The 19381-nt window shown below is 40.8% G+C and overlaps 1 protein-coding gene across 3 annotated transcripts in view; it reads left to right on the forward strand.

Moving 5' to 3' along the window:
- SCFD2 (sec1 family domain containing 2) overlaps positions 1–19381 on the forward strand; it is a 303157-nt gene that overhangs the window by 20788 nt on the left and 262988 nt on the right. The gene's annotated exons all lie outside the window — the stretch shown is intronic.

Below are 19381 nucleotides of genomic sequence, written 5' to 3' on the forward strand. Positions count from 1 at the left end.
AGCCTGCACTGATCTTGTAGCCCTACGGCAATGCACTCTGCCTGGGTCCTTAGGCAGCAGCTCCCTTCTGCAGCCAGCGGGAGGGAAGCGGTGGGCCACTTGGAAAGACTCCACCTGCGTACATGGGTTGGGAACCACTGGTTTAAAGTATGATGTTTCTTTGTAATTGGGTGGGTTTTTTTTTGGTTTTTTTTTTTTTTTATACTGACCTTTGTTTATATTACAGTGTTACCTTGAGGCCCCATCTGAGAAGGGAGTCTATTGTGTTAGATATGCATACTGAGGGCTTGTCTACACTTACCTCTGAGATTTGGCGGCAGTTGACCGGAGTTATGCAAGCTACGCACAAAACTTGCGTAACTCCCGTTGACTTCTCTGCTTCTGTTCTGTGCGCCGTCTTCACTGCACTACGCCAATGGGAATCGTGTTCCCGTCGACACAGTGCTACATCACTTGAGAAGGAGTTCTTAAGTCGATTTCTGGATCGACTGAGCGGGTCTTCACTGACCTCTCAGTCGATCCCAAGAAATCGATCTGACGGCGGCGAATTTGCTGCCGTCAGTGAAGACGTAACTTAAGAGATAGTCCCTGCTCCAGAGAGCTTACGGTTTTCTTTGCAAACATTTAAAAATATTTGTGCAGCCTCTTGTAAGCAAGAAGGTTCTTGTGACACTCAGTTCAGATTATTCTTTAATCATGGCAATTTATTTTCTTTTGAGCTAGAGTATTGCATTTCTGGTAGTAAGGAGCTACTTACTGCTAACTGGTAGTCATTGTTTGCTTGACAGATCAACTTTATTGATATGTTATTTATACAGCGCTACAGCTAGGTATGGTGTTTTTCATGCAAAAATAAGACAATACCCCTGCCCTATTATACATATTTTCACTATTGTTTTTGTATTTATTCCTATAAAATATAGTTCTGCTGGTAGAATTCCTTGAACTCTACCCATTTGCTCTGATATAGCACCACAGTGAATAGACTAATTTCTTTAGGGAGCTACTGTTATCTGTCTTAAAATGTACCTATCTAAAAGGTGCCAGTAACATCTTCCAAATCCTTTGCATTACAAATTCTGCTTCAGTTACTGTATGCTGTCTTCCTTGTTTCTTGACATTCTTGAAATGGAAGAATGTAAAAGACCACAAATATTGCCATAATGGCTCACATGTTATAGTCCAGTTAAGTGCTTCACATCATATGGTTTTCTTACGTTTCACCTTCATTTGACCTTAAAGTTTACTGGTTCAAGTGAATATTAATGGCCTTGGATACAGCTAAACTAAACAGAACAGAAAGGCGGTGAGAGCTCATAGTTTACTAAACGACTATATGGTACACAGTGTCATTGAACTGTGCACTTTCATTTTTGTTTAACATAGTGAAATGCTATATTGTCTACAATGTTTCACCTTGTAAAGAGTACCATTTGTTTTAAGGAATGGCTGAAATTTGACAACACCTCTCTTTAAAAAAACAACAACAACAAAAAGTTGTATACAAATAAGTTTTGAAGCTCTTTAGGAAATATTTCCAACAGCATTCAGTATTGGTTATGCATTTTTACTTTTTAAAAAAATGTTTATTGGTCAGATTTGAACAATGAAGTGTTCTTCCTCAACATGAATTCTTTATTCATTTGTCTAGATAAGTAGGTTTATAATCACAGATTTATAACCAAATTATAGGTTTGTTTTACTTTGTGCCAGCCCTTTCTTTTTAGGAATAATGTGCATGTTTGACTACTCTTAAAATGTATAATATGGTTCCCAAGATTATTTTTCTACGATTCTTGGTTATTTTTCTTGTCTTGGATTAGCATAAAGCAACTATATTGAATCACACTGTTACTATTGAAGTTGGAGGATGCAATGAGCTGAGTTGAAATGTTATTCCCTAGACAGCTGGGTTATATCTTGCATATGCAGCGATTAACATGTATAGTTGTTCCATGTTACAGAGATTGAAATACATCTTAAACTTTGACATTCTAAAGCCTAGGAACTTCATATGTTTTTGTATGTCTGAGCACACTTTTAGTCAGCATTAAGTAGGACTGTGGTTTAAGATGCTTGTTCTTGCAAGTTTACAAGATACTGGGTTGCAGGAAATGTTTGATAAAACTGCAGATACTGGTTTTGTTGGTGGTTTGGCAAGTTATGAACTCGCTTAGAATGTTGGTTGACCACAGCAGACAGACAGCACACACATTCTACCTCATGCATGCATCTATCTGTAATACAGATTTGAGAGGCAGCTGATACAATCAGATTTCTAAGAACTTGATAAACCTTACCATGCTATGTGACTTCTTTTTCTCTGAGGTTATCTCTGATATGCACAGAATCATAGCAAATCTTTTTGTGTAAGTAAGCCTTCCGTTTTTGTTTTACATTCCACTTCACTCTCTGGACAAAAATACATCAAATGGAGTAAAATTACTTCATTAATGGTTACTTGTAAAGCAAGAATTAAGTAAAATATTGGTGTTCTGCAGAGCGGTTTGGGTTAATCAGAGATGCTTCTAGGGCATTTCAGAATGTCTAACTCTTCTGTGCTTGGAAGAACCTTTTGAATTCTGTTTGTTTTCAAGTTCTCCCACGCTCCATAAATGACTGGGAATACATTTGTTTTGAGTGCAGTGGTCAGTTTTATAGGAACACAGTATTTTACACAAAACAGAATAATCTTGTAACTTAATGTTATCTCAAAGTAACATTAAAACAACACCATAATTCTTTGCATAATCCTTTTCTGGCTGAAACGCAATTGTGGTTTTATGCATTCTCGGCACCACTTAAACATTTTGAGAATACCTCTGTGGAATATACATCTCCTCAGCTAGTATGAATAGCCTCTGGCTACTCTGCTTACACCAAGATGAACCTAAGTCCTCTAGAGAGGATCCTTAACAAATTGAGACAATATTTGTCTTTTTTTCTTTTACTTTTTAAAAAGTCACTAAGCCCACCCATGAAGTGTGCAATCTTCCCCCTCTCCAATGATGTTTGTGATCTTAGAACATAAAATTGGCCGTACTGGGTTGGACCACTGGTCCATCTAGCCCAGTAAGTATACTGTCTTCTGACAGTGGCCAATGCCAGGTGCTTCAGTGGGAATGAACAGAACAGTAATAATCAAGTTATCCATTTCCTGTGGCCCATTGCCAGCTTCTGCAAACACAGGCTAGGCTGGGACATCGTTTTGCATCCCTGCTCATCCTGCCTAATTTTCCTCTAACAGTAGAGATGATTTGGGGAAAATCCAAAAATGTAATTACTCATCTCAAAGGAGACTGATGGTACTAAACATGGCAATATAACTAACTTATCTATGGCCCCATCTTCACTAGATATTTTACTGTATCTAGGAAAGGCAGTTTTGACTAAAACACTTTCTATGGCTATATAGAAAGCTATTGTGGTCCTAACTAAGGCCATTTCTACATGCACGGTGTTGCAGCGGCACACCTGTACCAATACAGCTGGGCCGCTGCAACGTGTCTGGTGAGGACTCTCTATACAGATGGGAGAGAGGTCTCCCGCTGGTATAAGAAAACTACCCCACAAGCGACATAAGTTATGTTGACAGGAGAAGCTCTCCTGCCGACATAGTGCTATGCACACTAGTGCTTATGTCAGTGTAACTTATGTTACTTGGGGGTGAAATATTCACACCCCTGAGCAACAGAAGTTTTGCTGACATAGGTGGTAGTGTAGATATAGCCTAATCTAGAGCATAGTTTTAAAACTTTTTGACTCCATTCGTACTTTCTGGCCAAACTTCGATAGAAACCATTTTAACTGGATCAGTGTTTAAACCAAGTTTAAACGTTATAAAAATAAATAAATAAATTAGTAGAATAATATATGGGGGAGGGGAGAGTTCCTTAGTTTAGGGCATATGCTACTTCACTGAGCTGGTCCTGTGCTGTGGGGTACATATATACTCCATGTGACTGAGATGGGAAGACTCTTGCAAGTAATGTCCATTGGTCTAATCCACTAATTCAGATCTTGGTTTGTCTTTCCAGTGCTTTCTTGAACAGAGAGCTGCAATATTAGTTGGATCCTTTTGTCTTGCTTAAAGAATACTTGAAATAATAGTTTCTAATAATGAAGTTTGTTAACCCCTGGCTGGTAACAAATATATAGGTTTTTGTTTGGAGAAGTTTGTAGCCACTGTTTAAAAAAATGTATAGGTACTTCTTACTCCTTGTGGATAACTACTACCTTAAGTTTCTAACGCTTTCTAATCAGGGGAGAATGAGCGTGAATATCTTGAATGGAACTGGCACCACTAAACATGACGGTTGAGTGGAAGTATTGGTCTTCTGAATGGCTATTCCTGTTGTATTGTTTGCTTTAAGAGTGTGGTGTTCTGAAAAATATTGTACCACAAAATATCTTGGAAACGTCATAACAGACCTTAACTGACAGATTGTCGTCCCCACCCCACCAAAACTCCTTCCATTATCAGTTAACTGAATAAAACAATACTCTTATTAGTCTCAGACCTCCAAACCATGGTCACCAATAGAATTTGGAAGAATTCCAGAAATGTTATAGCCTTGGGTTATTCACAGCTGTTTCCAGTTGAAAAGCCACTGTCTCCACACACCATGCCCCTGGAAATGTATGTCTAAACCATTTAATCCACTGGTACCAAAACATGTATTCTCTTTAAAAAAATTGAGGCAATTCTTTTTCTTTTTTGGCCATATTGCTGCACCAGTGTGCTGCTGAAGGAAGAGGTGCTAAAATAAAAGGTCCTCAAAGTCCTTCATCAAACTGATACACTGGTGTGAGTCAGCTTATTACAGATCTGCTAGATGTTACCTTCCTGGAAATAAGATTTATTGCATATTTCTCAGTATAAACTCTCTTTGCTACCTATGGATTTTTAAGCTGCCTGGGTACTCCCTATCGTCTTTCCAAATTAAAAAAAAAAAAAAAAAAAAAGTGAAAATCACTTTTAGACAGTCAATCTCAATCTGTGGTAAATTAAGTGCTTTTGAACAAGCTTTCTTTTTATTTCCCACTTGTGAGACACAAGATTGCTTTGTTAAAACCTTGGAAACTTGTTCCAGACTCTGACCATCTCCATTCCCACTAAACCCAGTCCAGCTCATAATATAATTCAAATAAGAGTTTGATTTTTCAAGAAGTCTGTTCTCTAATCACTTACTGTACACATCTATTAAACCGTTCAAACTATAAACAGGAAATTAAAATACACTTAAGTGAGACTTTCTTATAATCTTGATATCTGAATTCAGGTTCAGAGTGACCAACATAACTGTTTAATCAGTCATATAAACACTTTAGTTATGTTTGTCTTTTGTTTCTTTTAAAAATAATTAAAGAAAAGTTTGTTCTCATTGATTGACATGAAAGCCAAAATGTAACATGCCAAATTTATGTCTAGGAACTCCATTGATTCAAATGGACTTACACTGGGAATGAGTTTAGCCACCAAGACTTTCCTCTCTATCATCCCATGGTAAAATAGGCAATGGTTATACTTTGTACTTACAAGATATAGCTCATTGATTGTTGCCGGAAATAAGATACATTGCAATTTTCTCAGTATAAGCGCTCTTTGTTAGCAATGGATTTTTAAACCGGAATTAAACTTCACAAACCAATACACCCAGCATCTTAGTTTCATTTGCAAATGATATTCTCATTTGACATATAACATAATGAATATAACTGAATCAAATAATAACTTCACATTTATATAATGCCTTTAATACAAAAGGATGTCAAAACATTCTATAAACTAGTACTGCACAAAGACCATTTGCCCAACAATGAAAGGTAACTGACTCTGGTAGTTCCTAATTACCTAATAAGTCTCTTCTATATCTCAGAGCTAATGTTGTGAGCAGGGTCTGAACAGACTCTCCCCTGCCAAGCTGGTATTTGCATGAGCACATGCACCCTGCTTAGGTGCTCAGCATGATGGAACTGCTTTGCCAAATGATCCCTTTGACTGGTGTTGCGTTACAAATTACTTTAGTGTTAAATGCGACAATGAAATGTTCTTCCCCTTATTGTATAAGCAAATGGCAGTAGAACTGTGCTTAGCCTGTTCTGATTGAAGGGTCACTATCATCTGAACAGAACTGGCTAAGCAAGGGGCTCAGATGCCAGACAAGCCCTGTGAAGGTTGATGGGGGTGGGGGACAGGTATTCCTATCTGGAAGTGTGGGCTCTGCCGAACAGCCCAGGCATGGTTTAACCCCCCCCTCCCACTATTCAAAGATAGAGCTAGTTAAGATTTCATTAGGAGTCTTTTTTTTTATTAAGGTGGTGGCTGGAGCTGAAATCATCTACTGTGGGACAATGTTCCTGCCCAGCTTCAGCATTGAGGTTCACCCAAGAGCTGATGATCACCAAGAGCTGAAATCACTGAGATTGGCTAGCAGAGTGGCTCGCAGGGCAGCTGGCGGGCAGCTGGCAGGCAACTGGTACAGTGGCCTGCGGAGCAATGAGTGGCCAGCAGGGTGGCTGGCAGGGCAGCCAGAACATAGCGGTTGGAAAGCAGAGCGAGCAAGGTCTCTTCTTTCCCCCTCCCCAACCAGGGGAGGAGGTGAACTCTGCAGCTGCACCTCTAGACTCAGGGTCTTCCCTGACTAAGAACAACACCTATGAGTGGGGTGCTGTGAAGGGAGGGGCACATTAAAGGAACTTCTAGTTGCTGGATTGAAGAAGCTGAAGCAAATGGAAACTGCCCAATGTACTCTGCGGTGGGTGTTTTGTGCATCGTTTTATGCGTGTGAATCCAGCTTGTGGCATTTTCCCAAGTTAATGCTGGATTACTTTTTCCCCTTTTATTAAAAGTCTCTTTTCTACACTCAATCTCTGTGCTTGCAAGAGAGGAAGTATTGCCTCTAGAGGCACCCAAAGGGTGGTGTGTAATTGTCCCAGGTTACTGGGTGGGGGCTCAAGCCAGTTTTGTGTTGTATTATTGAAAGGAACCCCTAGATATTGAACCTGGCCCTTGTTGCTGCCTACTCTGACTGGCAGAAGGGTTACAGTTGGAAAAGATCTGTGAGGTCATCTGCCATAACTAACTCCCTGCCAATTCAACAATGTTCCTTTATTGTGTATTCACTAAAGTATTAATCAGTCTAGTTTTAAAAGACCCAGCAAAAGATGCCTTCACCTTTTCTCTTAAGAGACATTCTACAGTCGAATAGATCTCGCCCTTAGGAAACTTTCTGGCTATTCAGCCTGAATTTTCTTTTTTCTTTAATTTCATTCTATAACATATTGGCTGAAGGTTCAGAACTATCGGACTTTCCACTTCAATCAAAGTTATTTTATAAAAGGCTCCTACTTTGAGAGACATTCTAATTAAAAAAAATGGGATTACAGGGCTCTTTCACTGCTAATGCCCATGTTCATGCTTTGCATTGGCCTATTTTAATCTTCTCCTACTAGATCTGTTGCTTTTGTCTCTGATGTGCTTCTATTTCATTTTGATCAAAAAGAAAGTTGTGACTTTTACCTTGATTTACAGACTTCTTCTTGCTGACTCTTATCTTCAGTCTTCTACCACATGATGATTGCTTAAACATTGCTTTTCACTCTGTGTTAATAAAAAAAAAAAAAAAAAGGGGGGGGGGGGAGGGAGGCAAATTTTTAAAAGTTGCACATGGTTCAGACACAGAAAAGTTATGTACGTTTTAACTGAAGCAAGAGCACTCTCAGTGACTTCCAGTGAATTGATAGACTTATCAATCAAGTTATGCTAACAATAGGCTAACTTGATGTGATGTGGCGCAGTCTTCCTTGAGTAAATGCAGAAAGCGGGTGAGGGGCAAGGCTGTCCAAACAGCCTATGTAAAGGATGAAGCTAGCAGCCTGTCACTACTCCTTTATCTGTGGACTCTTGGCACATAAATCAAACAATAACCTCAACATTTTGAATCTGTGCCAAAATACACAGGCACAGTTGAGTCTAGAGCAGATTACACCAACCAAGTGGTTTGAGGGTTTGGAATGAGTGGTAAGTAAGCTTAAATTACTCAAGAAAACATTTATATTCTTTAATATTGGATATCTGATTTTTTTAAATGTCCATTTGCACGTGGTGATTTTAGAAAAATCTATGCACTGAGGGCATTTAAACACAGTTAATCCAAATGATGATGAAGTCCTATAATTCTAGGATTGTGAGACAGAAATTTTTAATAAAATAGTGTTACATGTTGTTGTTAAAAGCTAAACTGAGCAACGAGCTATTAACTCTTCCCATAATCTACAAGGCGTTTTTAATCAGCACAAATGGATTTGCCACCCCTGTTAAAAGTTCAGTCAACTAATATCAGCCATTTGAATGGTTTAAAAACTTAGTTACATTAGTATTACAAACCCTGGATTCGCAATTATGGTTGTTCTGGAATTAAATGTTTTGGTTTTTATTTTTAGTTTTCTTAGCAGAAATCATTGCCATGTGCTCAGTTAATTAAATTCTAGTTAATTGTATTGTATCTAGCAAAGTGTACAGTTTGTCCCCTCATAATGCCAGGCACTCATTTTTGAAAAAAACTTGTCCATCTCTAGAGCCAGTTACATTATACATCAGAGTCACATTGTCATTGTCAAAAAAATGAAATGAAGGAGTGCTGCTAATTTGAGTGCTGAGGGAGTTGGCTGATGTGATTTCAGAGCCATTAGCTATTATCGTTGAAAGCTCGTGGCAATTGGGGGAGGTCCCTGATGATTGGAAAAAGGCAAATATAGTGCCCATCTTCAAGAAAGGGAAGAAAGAGAGGATCCAGGGAACTACAGACTGGTCAGCCTCACCTCAATCTCTGGAAAAATCATGGAGCAGGTCCTCAAGGAATCCATTTTAAGGCACTTGGAAGAGAGGAAGGTTATCAGGAACAGTCAGCATGGATTCACCAAGGGCAAGTCATGCCTCATCAACCTGATTGCCTTCTATGAAGAGGTGACTGGCTCTGTGGATATGGGCAAAGTGGCGGACATGATATACCTTGACTTTAGCCAAGCTTTTGATACAGTCTCCCACAGTATTCTTATCAGCAAGTTAAAGAAGTATGGGTTGGATGAATGAACTATAAAATGGATAGAGAACTGGCTAGATCATTGGACGCAACAGGTAATGATCAATGGCTCCATGTCTAGCTGGCAGCCGGTCACAAGCAGAGTGCCCCAGGGGTCGGTCCTGGGGCCAGTTTTGTTCAATGTCTTCGTTGATCTGAAATGGGGTAGATTGCACCCTCAGCATTTTTGCAGATGACACTAAACTAGGGGGAGTGGTAGATATGCCGGAGAGTAGGGATAGGATACAGAGTGACCTAGACAAATTGGAGGATTGGGCCAAAAGAAATCTGAAGAGGTTCCACAAGGACAAGTGCAGAGTCCTCCACTTAGGATGGAAGAATCCCATGCTCAGCTACAGACTGGGGACTGAATGGCTATGCAGCTGTTCTGCAGAAAAAGATGTGGAGGTTATAGTGGATAAGAAGCTGGATATGAGTCAGCAGGGTGCCCTGGTTGCCAAGAAGGCAAATAACATATTGGGCTGCATTAGTAGGAGCATTGCCAGCAGCTCAAGGAAAGTGATTATTCCCTTCTATTTGGCATTGGTGAGGCCGCATTTGGAGTACTGTGTCCAGTTTTGGGCCTCCCACTACAGAAAGGATGTGGACAAGTTGGAGAGGGTCCAGTGGCAGGCAAAAAAAATGATTAGGGGACTGGAGCACAAGACTTATGGGGAGAGGCTGAGGGAACTAGGTTTGTTTAGTCTGCAAAAGAGAAGAATGAGGGGGGATTTGATAGCAGCCTATCTGAACTATCATAACTATCTGAAAGGGGGTTCCAGGGAGGATGGAGCTAGGCTGTTCTCAATGGTGGTAATAGATTACAGAACAAGGAGCAATGGTCTCAAGTTGCTGTGGGGAAGGTCTAGGTTGGATATTAGGAAAAAAAGTTTCACTAGGAGGGTGGTGAAGCCCTGGAATGGGTTACCTAGGGAAGTGGTGGAATCTCCATCTTTAGAGCTTTTTAAGCTGTGGCTTGACAAAGCCCTGGCTGGGATGATTTAGCTGAAGTTAGTCCTGCTTTGAGCAGGGGGTTGGATTAGATGACCTCCTGAGGTCCCTTCCAACTCTAATATTCTATTATTCTAATTTAGGGCCAAATTGTGACTGGCTAGTGCAGTGACTCAGAGCCTTCCCTTCCCTCTTTTACACTCCTATGTCAACTATCTGTATCTTGTCTGGAAGCATGGTAAGGCAAATGGGTTCTGATACATTCCCACATAATTCACTTTGGCAGAAGGGTGTGGAATAGGGTAGGGACTGGGTCAGAGTCTTGTCTACACACTAGCTAGCATAGCTGGAGTATATTCTACACCAGATATGGACTCAGCACAACTACTGCCTCCTTGAAGCAGCAGGGGAATGGGAATGGAGATTGTGACTCTTGTTCAGGGCATGTGGCCAAATTGTATACCGCCTGTCCCAGTCTTGGGCTTATCAGGGTTCAAATGACACATTGTTGATAATAGAAGATAAGTTACAGCAAAGGAAAAAACAATCACATTAATTGCTCAGTAGTTCAAAAATAATGTGGAAGTTGCTTCCTCCTTTTTAAAATAAACCTGTGACCAAATACATTGCTGCTGTGAAAGATACACTAGCTACCTGCTCATTTTCTTAGCAATCACTCAGTCTTGGGCAGCAGTGAAGAATTAATGAAGCTCTAATTTAATCTGTACTGACTCATTTATTTTTCCTTTTGGCAAAAAATATACGCAAGTAATTGGGTTACACAGACATCAAATGAAGTAGTTCTGCTGACTTGGTAACCACAGAATCTGTACAGTCTCTCTCATGGTTTCCCTCCATTTTTAAATATAAAATAAATGATTAAAAGATGGTAAATGGTTACATTCAATTATATTGAAATGCAATTATCTCCAAGCTAATCAAGACAGGAATGCTGTACAGTTACTGACTCCCAACGGTTCAGATATTTTCTCACTTATGCCATCCCCTGTACTCCAGCTGTTGCCCACAGGATGCCAGGAGCAGATATGACTGCCATTTGCTTGCCATCACTCCCTACCAAGTTTCACCCATAGTACCCCACATACCCTCTTCCCCACTGCTCCTGTGGAAGGCTAAGCCTCCACCCACATACCAAGCAATTTAAAGGGGGGGGAGGGAGAGTAAAAACTTCTCCTTCTTCCTCAGCTTCAGAGCTCTGATAGGGTGGCAGTGGCCATAAGTACTGTCTCCTCTTTTTTAGTTTTAAAAGAGCTGGCCCATGAGCTTGTTGGACCATTAATGTTGGTTTTTCAATCAGTCCTGGAACAGTGAGGTTGTTTCAGAGGACTGGAAGAAAGCTAGTCTTGTGCCAACACTTAAACATGGATAAATGGGTTGACCTGGGTAATTATAGGCCTGTCAGTCTAATATCAATGCAGGGTAAAATGATGAAACTGCTGATACAGGATGGATTAATAAAGGATTAAAGGAGGGTAATAAAATTAATACCAGTCAGCCTAGATTTATGAAAAATAGATCCTGTCAAATTAACTTGATAGCTATTTTTGATGAGACTACAACTTTGGTTGATAAAGGACATTCCATCAACGCCATGAAATAGATGTCTGTTAGCCAATTGACTTGGTAACACATGACATTTTTATTAAGAAACTAGAAGTACACAAAATAAACATGGCACATATTAAATGGACTTAAAAAACTGGCTAAATGATAGGTCTCAAAATGCAATTGTAAAAATGGAGAATCATTTCTGACCAAGTGTGTTTCTAGTGGGATCATAAGGGGATTGGTTCTTGGCCTTATGCTATTTACATTTTATTAATGACCTGGAAAGAAAACAAAATCATCATTGACAGAGTTTGCAGCTGACCCAAAAAAAGATTGGGGGACTGGTAAATAAAGACAAGGATGGGTCGCTGATACAGAGCACTCAGGATTGCTTGGTAAGTTGGGCGCAAGCAAACCATACGTTTCAATGCAGCCAAATGTAAAGTCATAAATCTAGGAACAAAGAATGTAGGCCATACTTACAGGATAGGGGACTCTATCCTGGGAAGTAGTGACTCTGAAAAAGGGGTGTATATAAAGAGGGAAACACTGAGAAGAAATAGGGAGGTTGCATTACCACTGTATTTAACCCCAGGGCAACTGCAGCTGGAATACGGTGTCCAGGTCTGGTGTCCACACTTGAAGAAGGATGTTGATAAATTGGAGAGAGTTGAGAGAAGAGCCACAAGGATAATTAAAGGATTGAAAAATGTACTCTAACAGGGCAAGCTCCACTTGCTGTTTAACAGCTCCATGAGTTTTATTTGTATTACCTCTGCCAAACCACCATCACAATCCCATGCAGCAACTCCGTCTGCAGTTTTCTTTAGTCCTGGAGTGTGGACCTTGACTATATCTTGACCAAGAAATTTGGACCTTGACAAAAAATAGACTTCCCCTGCTCTGGATTCTGCTGGCATCCCCCCTGCATTTCTTTTCAGTGCTTTTTAATTACCCTCTCAGGTACTGGATAATTTAGCTCTGTAGCTCATCAGACCCCATTCTGATTAGGTAATTAAGTATTCCACTCCTCCATTAGGTCTTTTCTGGGTGGTACTAATTAACGTTCAAGTAATCAGAGTGCTGGGTCAGCTACTGGCTCTCAGCACTCTGTCGCACAGGCCTTAGAGTGATAGACTCAAGAAGCTGAATCAATTTAGTTTATGAAAAAGAAGCTTAAGGAGTGACTTGATCATAATCTATGAATATCTGCATGGAGGACAGAAATTTGGTAATAGGGGATTCTTCAATCTAGTTTATTGTGGTATAAGAGCCAATGACGCTAGACAAATTTAGGCTAGTAATAAGGTGCAACTTTTTTAATGGGGGGGAGGATTAACGATTGGAACAATTTACCAAGGGTTGTGATGGATTTGCCATCAATGGAAATTTTTAAATCAAGAGTGGATGTTTTTCTATAAGATATACTGTAATTTAAACAGGAATTAATTTAGGGAAGCCTTATACCCTGTGTTATGCTGGAGCACAGACCAGAATCACTGGATGATCGCAATGGTCCCTTCTGTCCCTTCACAATATAGGAACAGGGGAAAATGCTCTTTCAAAGAGGAGAGGAAATTAAAAAAAATATATATGTAAAATATGTAAGTTGACATGCAGGCCAATCATTTCTAAGCAGAGGTAACAGGGGTGAAGGAGAGTATGTTTCAGTGTAGTACCTTCTGTATATGCTCCCTGTTCTCTTGGTAGTAAGTTTCCTTGAGTTCATAAAGGAGGAGCCACCACGTTAGAGGATAACAATAGCATCCTCTGGCATGAAGTATAAAAGTTGCAGCTTAACTTCTATTACAACCCCCCCGGTTTTCATGGATATAGTACCATATCCAATATAACCACAGGTTTTCTCATTTTAAAAATACCTTGTTTACGTGTAAAATTAAACTGGATAGGCAATCAAAATGTAGTATACAGAAAGATGTTTTCCACTTCTCGTTTCTATGAAATGTATGAAGCCGTTGACTGGGGAAAAAAAGGGATTTTCAGTAACTTGGGTGTGAGTCAAAAACCATGTTCTCTAAGGATCGAATGATGATGCTCTTACTGAGAAGTCTTGTTATAGATAGCTGTTTTTTAAACCTTAACTGTAAATGTGATGTTGCATAATTGTTTTGCATGCTTTATGATCAGTCATGAAATAACTTCACGGAAACATTTAAAAAAAGCAACAATTTGGACTTGTAGGACATCAGTAGTAGCTGCGGGTTGTGCTGGTTTATTAGGTAGTGAGACCACATGGCAAAAATAAGAGAGCGCTTCAAAATGCCTGGGGTGAAATCCATGGTAAAATACTGATTGACATTGGGGCGGGGGTGGGGTGGCGGGGGAAGATTTCAATCCTGGATTCTATTCCTTGCTTTGTCAAACTCTCTCCATAGCCTTGGGCAAGTTGCTTAACTTCTCTGCCTCCCCTTTTCCTCTCTCTAAAATGTGTGTTCTGTTGTTGTTGTGAGAGTTAATATTTTTAAAGTGATTTAGGGTTCCTGCAGTAGAGGGGGAGAAAGAGAAACTGCAGAAGAGTACATCTGAACATTTCTGTGTTATATTTTAAATCCGTCACCGACTGGCACTTGCCACAATATGATTCACAATGCAAAAACAGGCTGTTTTTAAATGCTTTTAGTTACTGAGTTTCAGAGTTGTTCTCTGTTAAACTAGTTATTAAAATAATTTAATCATAACCACAGTAACAAAAAGCAATGTGACCTGATGATAAAACATATGTGAGTAAATTGGTCTTGTGCCATGAATAAACAATACATATCTTATTTTCATTTTGAAAGATCAGGTATTGGTGACCATGGGATATGTTTTGTTTTTTTTTTCTCTCTCCACTCACTCCATTTTTCTGCTTTGCACGTCATTGAGTCATTCCCATGATTCACTACTTAGCAACCTTCTTAGAAATTAAAACAGGCTCACATTTTATCTTAATGATTAGCATTTCCTGTTAGTTTCTAGCAAATTTCATTTGACATTTATTGCATGCCACAACTATTTCTAATGCTTTATCCAGATTGAAGTAGCACTGGTGGAAGACAGGATTTGCTGTTGATGCCATGCTATTCAATGATAGAACATCTTTAATCTATAAAAGTCTGCTTTAAAATCTTGAGGAGCCATTTGACACAGATTGGTAAAGCTATGCGTTCTGGGTGGAGTCCTCTTTCCCAGCAAGATGTCAGTTTGCTGGTATATCTATGGATTTTACAGCTGATAAGGGATCCCCGTGAGGCTGTAGGGAAGTTTTGGAACTAGCTCACACTTGCCACCCTCACGGTGCATGTTGCCTGGGTGCCCCTGCACATGTAGCCCCAGGGAGTGCAGAAGGGGCCCGGGAACAAGGGGCAGAGAGTGGGACCAAGCAGCTGCTCTGCAAGAAAGAGGAGCAGCTAGGGTGTTGGGGGTCATTCCTCCCTCTGCCATGCTGAGCTGGGAGCTTTGCTGCTCCCCCTCCCTGCAGGGCAGCCACTTGGTCCCGCTCCGCTCTTGGTCCCTTGCTCCCAGACCCTCTGCCCTCCCTGGGGCGGGGTGTGCAGGGGTGGCTGGGCTGCATGCACTGTGAAGGCAGCAAGTGGGAGCCCGCCCCAAAACTTCCCTGCAGCAAGGAGGAGCCAGAGCTACTGTTGCGGGAGGCCGCGGGAAGTTTTGGGGCGGGCTCCCACTTGCCACCTTGACAGTGCACGCAGCCGCAGGGAGGGTAGGGGGGCCCAAGAGCAAGGGCTGGAGAGCGGAGTAGGAACCAAATGCCACCCTGCAAGGAGGGGGCGTGGCAGGGCTCCCAGCTCAGCATGGCCAGGGGAGGGATGACTCCCAACATCCCAGTGCCCAGGAGCCACCTCCCTCCTGTCAGGTTTGCGAGGTGCTCCGAGCAAGCTCCACTCCGCCGTGAGAATGAGCTAGAGCAGATAGGGAAAGTGCTCTTGGCCAGGCAGTAATGGCAGCTCCTTTAATGCCAGGAACTCTGGGATACGTCCAGAAGACATCCGGCACCTCAGTCAAACTGAGGCCACTTGCACACAGGAAAGCAATAGGGCTCAGACCCTAGGTCCCAGTTTAACGGGGACTTGGACCCTCCAGCCCTGCAGGGTCCTGGGACCCTGGCTCTGGGTCCTTGATTAGCACGATTACAGTGTGGACGCAAGGGTTATTTGGCTTGAGCCCAGGCTCAGACCCAGGCTTAAATTGCTGTGTAGACATACTCATAGTGCCCGTGTCTATTCACTATTAGAGCATGCTGCAAGGCTTATCTGCTTTCTCAGGCTTTTCAGGAAGGAGAGACATGAGAAATTGTGGAATATTATTAATGAGGCATTCTGAATTGTGAAGTGGACTATTTTGCGAGCATTGGCCTTGAGCAATAAAGTATTTTGCATTAAGAGATTCCTTTTCTTTTGTATTTTAAAATATTTTTATACAGAGACCTAGAGCTGGGTATTTGTTTCTCTATACATGTAATAAAAATATCATCTATGGTATCTCCCCTATTATGTACCCTTCTTGGTCTTTTTCCTGCTCAAGCAACCAGAATCTTGTCTGGAAATACTCCCTTATAATTTGTGCAAAGCTCTGTGCATAAGGGAGTATGGGAGGCCCCAGTCAGCTCTAAGGCTCCACCTCACTTGTCTTTTTTTGCAGTTTTTGCACATTAAAACAACCCTCAGTCCAACAAATTAAGCCAGCAAGAATAAAGAAAGCTCACTGGGTCAAAAGCTATGAGAAACAGCTGAAAAACATAGAGCTTTGTTTTAGTACATCCGTCTGGCTGAGATGCAAGTGCGGGTGTGGTTTTTTGTTTTTAAAAAAATCTATTATCTAAATAATAATACCTAGCTGTTATACTAGCACTTTTCAGCAGCAGATCTCAAAGCACTTTACAAAAGGAGGCCAGTATAATTATCCCCATTTTTCAAATGAGGAAACTGAGATATGGAGAGGGGATGTGACTCACCCAAGGTCACGCAGCAGCATAGCGCCTGAGCTGGGACTAGCCCAGGTCTCCTGAGTCCCAGTCCAGTGCTCTATCTACTAGGCAACACTGCTTAGACAAGACCGTCAAAGGATGAGGGAAAAGCATATAACATATAAGCAGAACAAAGCAACATGAAAGTTCCGTGTTTTGCTGTTTCTAATGCATATACTTCTAAATTTGATTACTTATGCTTAATTATAATATATTATAGGCCAAGGGTGGGAGAGAAGGAAAGAAAACAGTTCTGCCAAGTCTCACAATTGTATCAGGAGCTTTGCTATATTTAGTGATTTTCTTAAAGCCCCAGTTCCTGGAGTCATGTGATAGTGTGAAAACCTCTTTCTTTTTTCTTTCTTTTTTTTAAATGAATATTTCTAGCCTCATGGTTGTGGAGAAAAGCAGGAAAATGTGAACTCTGAAGTCTCAAAAACCAGAAGGCAGAAAAGATACATTTTGATTATTATTTTCTTTAAAAAACTATCCATGATTTTAAGCCAATTTCCTGATATTCTGAGCTAAACTCATGACATTTGTGTGCTTGGGGTTGGTAATACAGAATCTGAAAGGGATCAGCTAAAAGGAAAAAAATAAAGTAAGGGGATGGAGGACGAAGAATGGAAAGAGCATGGGAGAGAGTGCTGCAGACTGTAAGAGTGTGTGTGTGTGTGTGTGTGTGGGGGGGGGGGTCATTGGAACAAATAGCTAATCAACAGAGGGGAAAGAATGTACAGAATAAAAATTGTGTAAAACCCTCTGATGATGTACACTCTACATGGGCCCATAGATTAGCTGAGACATAATGAGAAACAGACAATGGAAAAAACTGTGGCAGGGAGTGGAGTGGTGAACAATAGGAAAACAGTGGGGTGATGAACAATGGGGAAAACATGTACTGGTGGGGAGAGAGAGGAGAGCCAACTAGGGGCACTCCCCCCAAGCACCATTGTAAATGATCTCTTGCTGAAGACTTTGGGACCTATTTATGTTCCCATCATGCTAGGTGTTGGGGGCCTAGTTATAGCATGGCTTCATTTTGTAGTGTGATGTGGATACAGCTAGGTTCCAGACAAAGTCTTGAGCAAGTCATGTCCAAGGCTTTCCCATGGTTTGGGAAGTTGGTTATAGGATCCCATGTATGCTGCAGAGTGTACAAGTGCTGTAATTGGATCAAGAGATAACACTGTAGTAACCTAAGTCTCAGACACAGTTTAAAACGATAGTGTACGCATGCCCTATATGAGTGATTTGAACAGGGTCAGTTAGTTATATTTTCATATGATGGTGATAAAGTAACACACAGCTGTGCATTAATTTAAGGAAGTTGTGTTGAAGCATACTGTTACTCTAGAAACCTCTGCTTTGTCTTGAATTCTAGTCCTTGTATCAAAAAGGACTACATTTTGTGTTACAAGGGATCACAATCTGGTCCTGGGCTGGCCATCATGACAGTGCACTCAGACCACCCTTGCGAGGGGAGTGACTTGTATCGCTTGTCAGGAGTGGTCTCTGAAAGGAGCCGTCCCCCAGGCTTCATTGTCTTGAGAGAGATGTAACAGGGTCCTAGAAATTAGAAATGAAGAGACACATTATGTCCGCTAGTCAATTGCTCTGCTGATGCAGGATCATGTTGTACAGGATATTTTTCTAGTGCTTTATCAAGACTAATTTTCAAATGTCTCAAGTGATGGGTCTTCTACTATTTTTCTGGGGAGACTCTTTCCCATTTTACTTCAAATTTTCTCTGATATTTAGCTTGGATTGTCTTAGAGCACATTAATGAGATGAAATGCTTGCTTTCTTATTCATACAGATATAAAATATACCCTCCCTCCAGGCTGGTTTAGCTAAGAGAAGTGTTTAATTTCCTTCCCACCCTCCCCATCTCCCCATGCCCCTTCCTAACTCCAAATAGAGGTTTGGGGGAGAGGAGGGGATCTTGGGCTGCCAAGAGAAGGGCTTGGAAAGCAATTTCACCTGTGCTGGGGAATGTTATGTTGGAGTTAACAAAACCAGCCTGTTACAGTGGAGAGAGCACAGCAGATATCAAATCAATCATGAGTATTTCATAAAACAAAACTATTATTTCTGGCATACTGTAAACTTATGGGAAGGGTCTCTAGAGGAAATTTGGGGGGGGGGGGGGGAAATTTCCTGAGAGAAGACGGAAGGAAGCTTTTAAAAATAAACAAAAAACCCAACCTAGTGAATCAAATGTGCGCAGACTTAGCCCAAGGCAAGTGTGTTCGAGAGAAAACACTGGAGCCATTCATGATATAAAATACAGTATCCTGGGTGAGAGAGAATACTGAAGAGGAAATGAATGTAGATGAGCCAAATAAAATGCTAGGGGTCTTTTATTAAAAGCTAACTAAATAATTTTAACTTTCTGTAGATACCAAAAACATCAGGGCTGTTAAGCTTTATTGCAGATTGTCCATTTCTTATATGGAAGTATGAGAAGAATACAAAAAGCCCAGAGTTACCGTGCCCATTGTACCAAATCAGCAAAGCACCTCCCAAACTGTAGAAAGGTTTGCACCAAGATCCAGACCCAAACTTTGGAGTTGGACCCCATCTGTAGTTCAGTTGCAGTATTTGAGAAACCTCAGAGCATTTTTTTATATATCCTAAGTGACCAATAGTGGTTATATCTGGGCTGTTTTGTGTGTTGATGTGTGACTTGTAATGCAATATACTTTGCAACAAGCTAATAAATACATGCTTTTAATATAGAAAATCCCAGTAACCATTTTTAAAATGAATCTTTAATCTGCATACTGTCCACCTC

Source organism: Emydura macquarii, unplaced genomic scaffold (genome assembly GCF_026122565.2).
Source record: "Emydura macquarii macquarii isolate MOO-44397 ecotype Brisbane River unplaced genomic scaffold, CSIRO-AGI_Emac_v2 contig_3128, whole genome shotgun sequence".
In the NCBI taxonomy this organism is placed as follows: domain Eukaryota; kingdom Metazoa; phylum Chordata; order Testudines; family Chelidae; genus Emydura; species Emydura macquarii.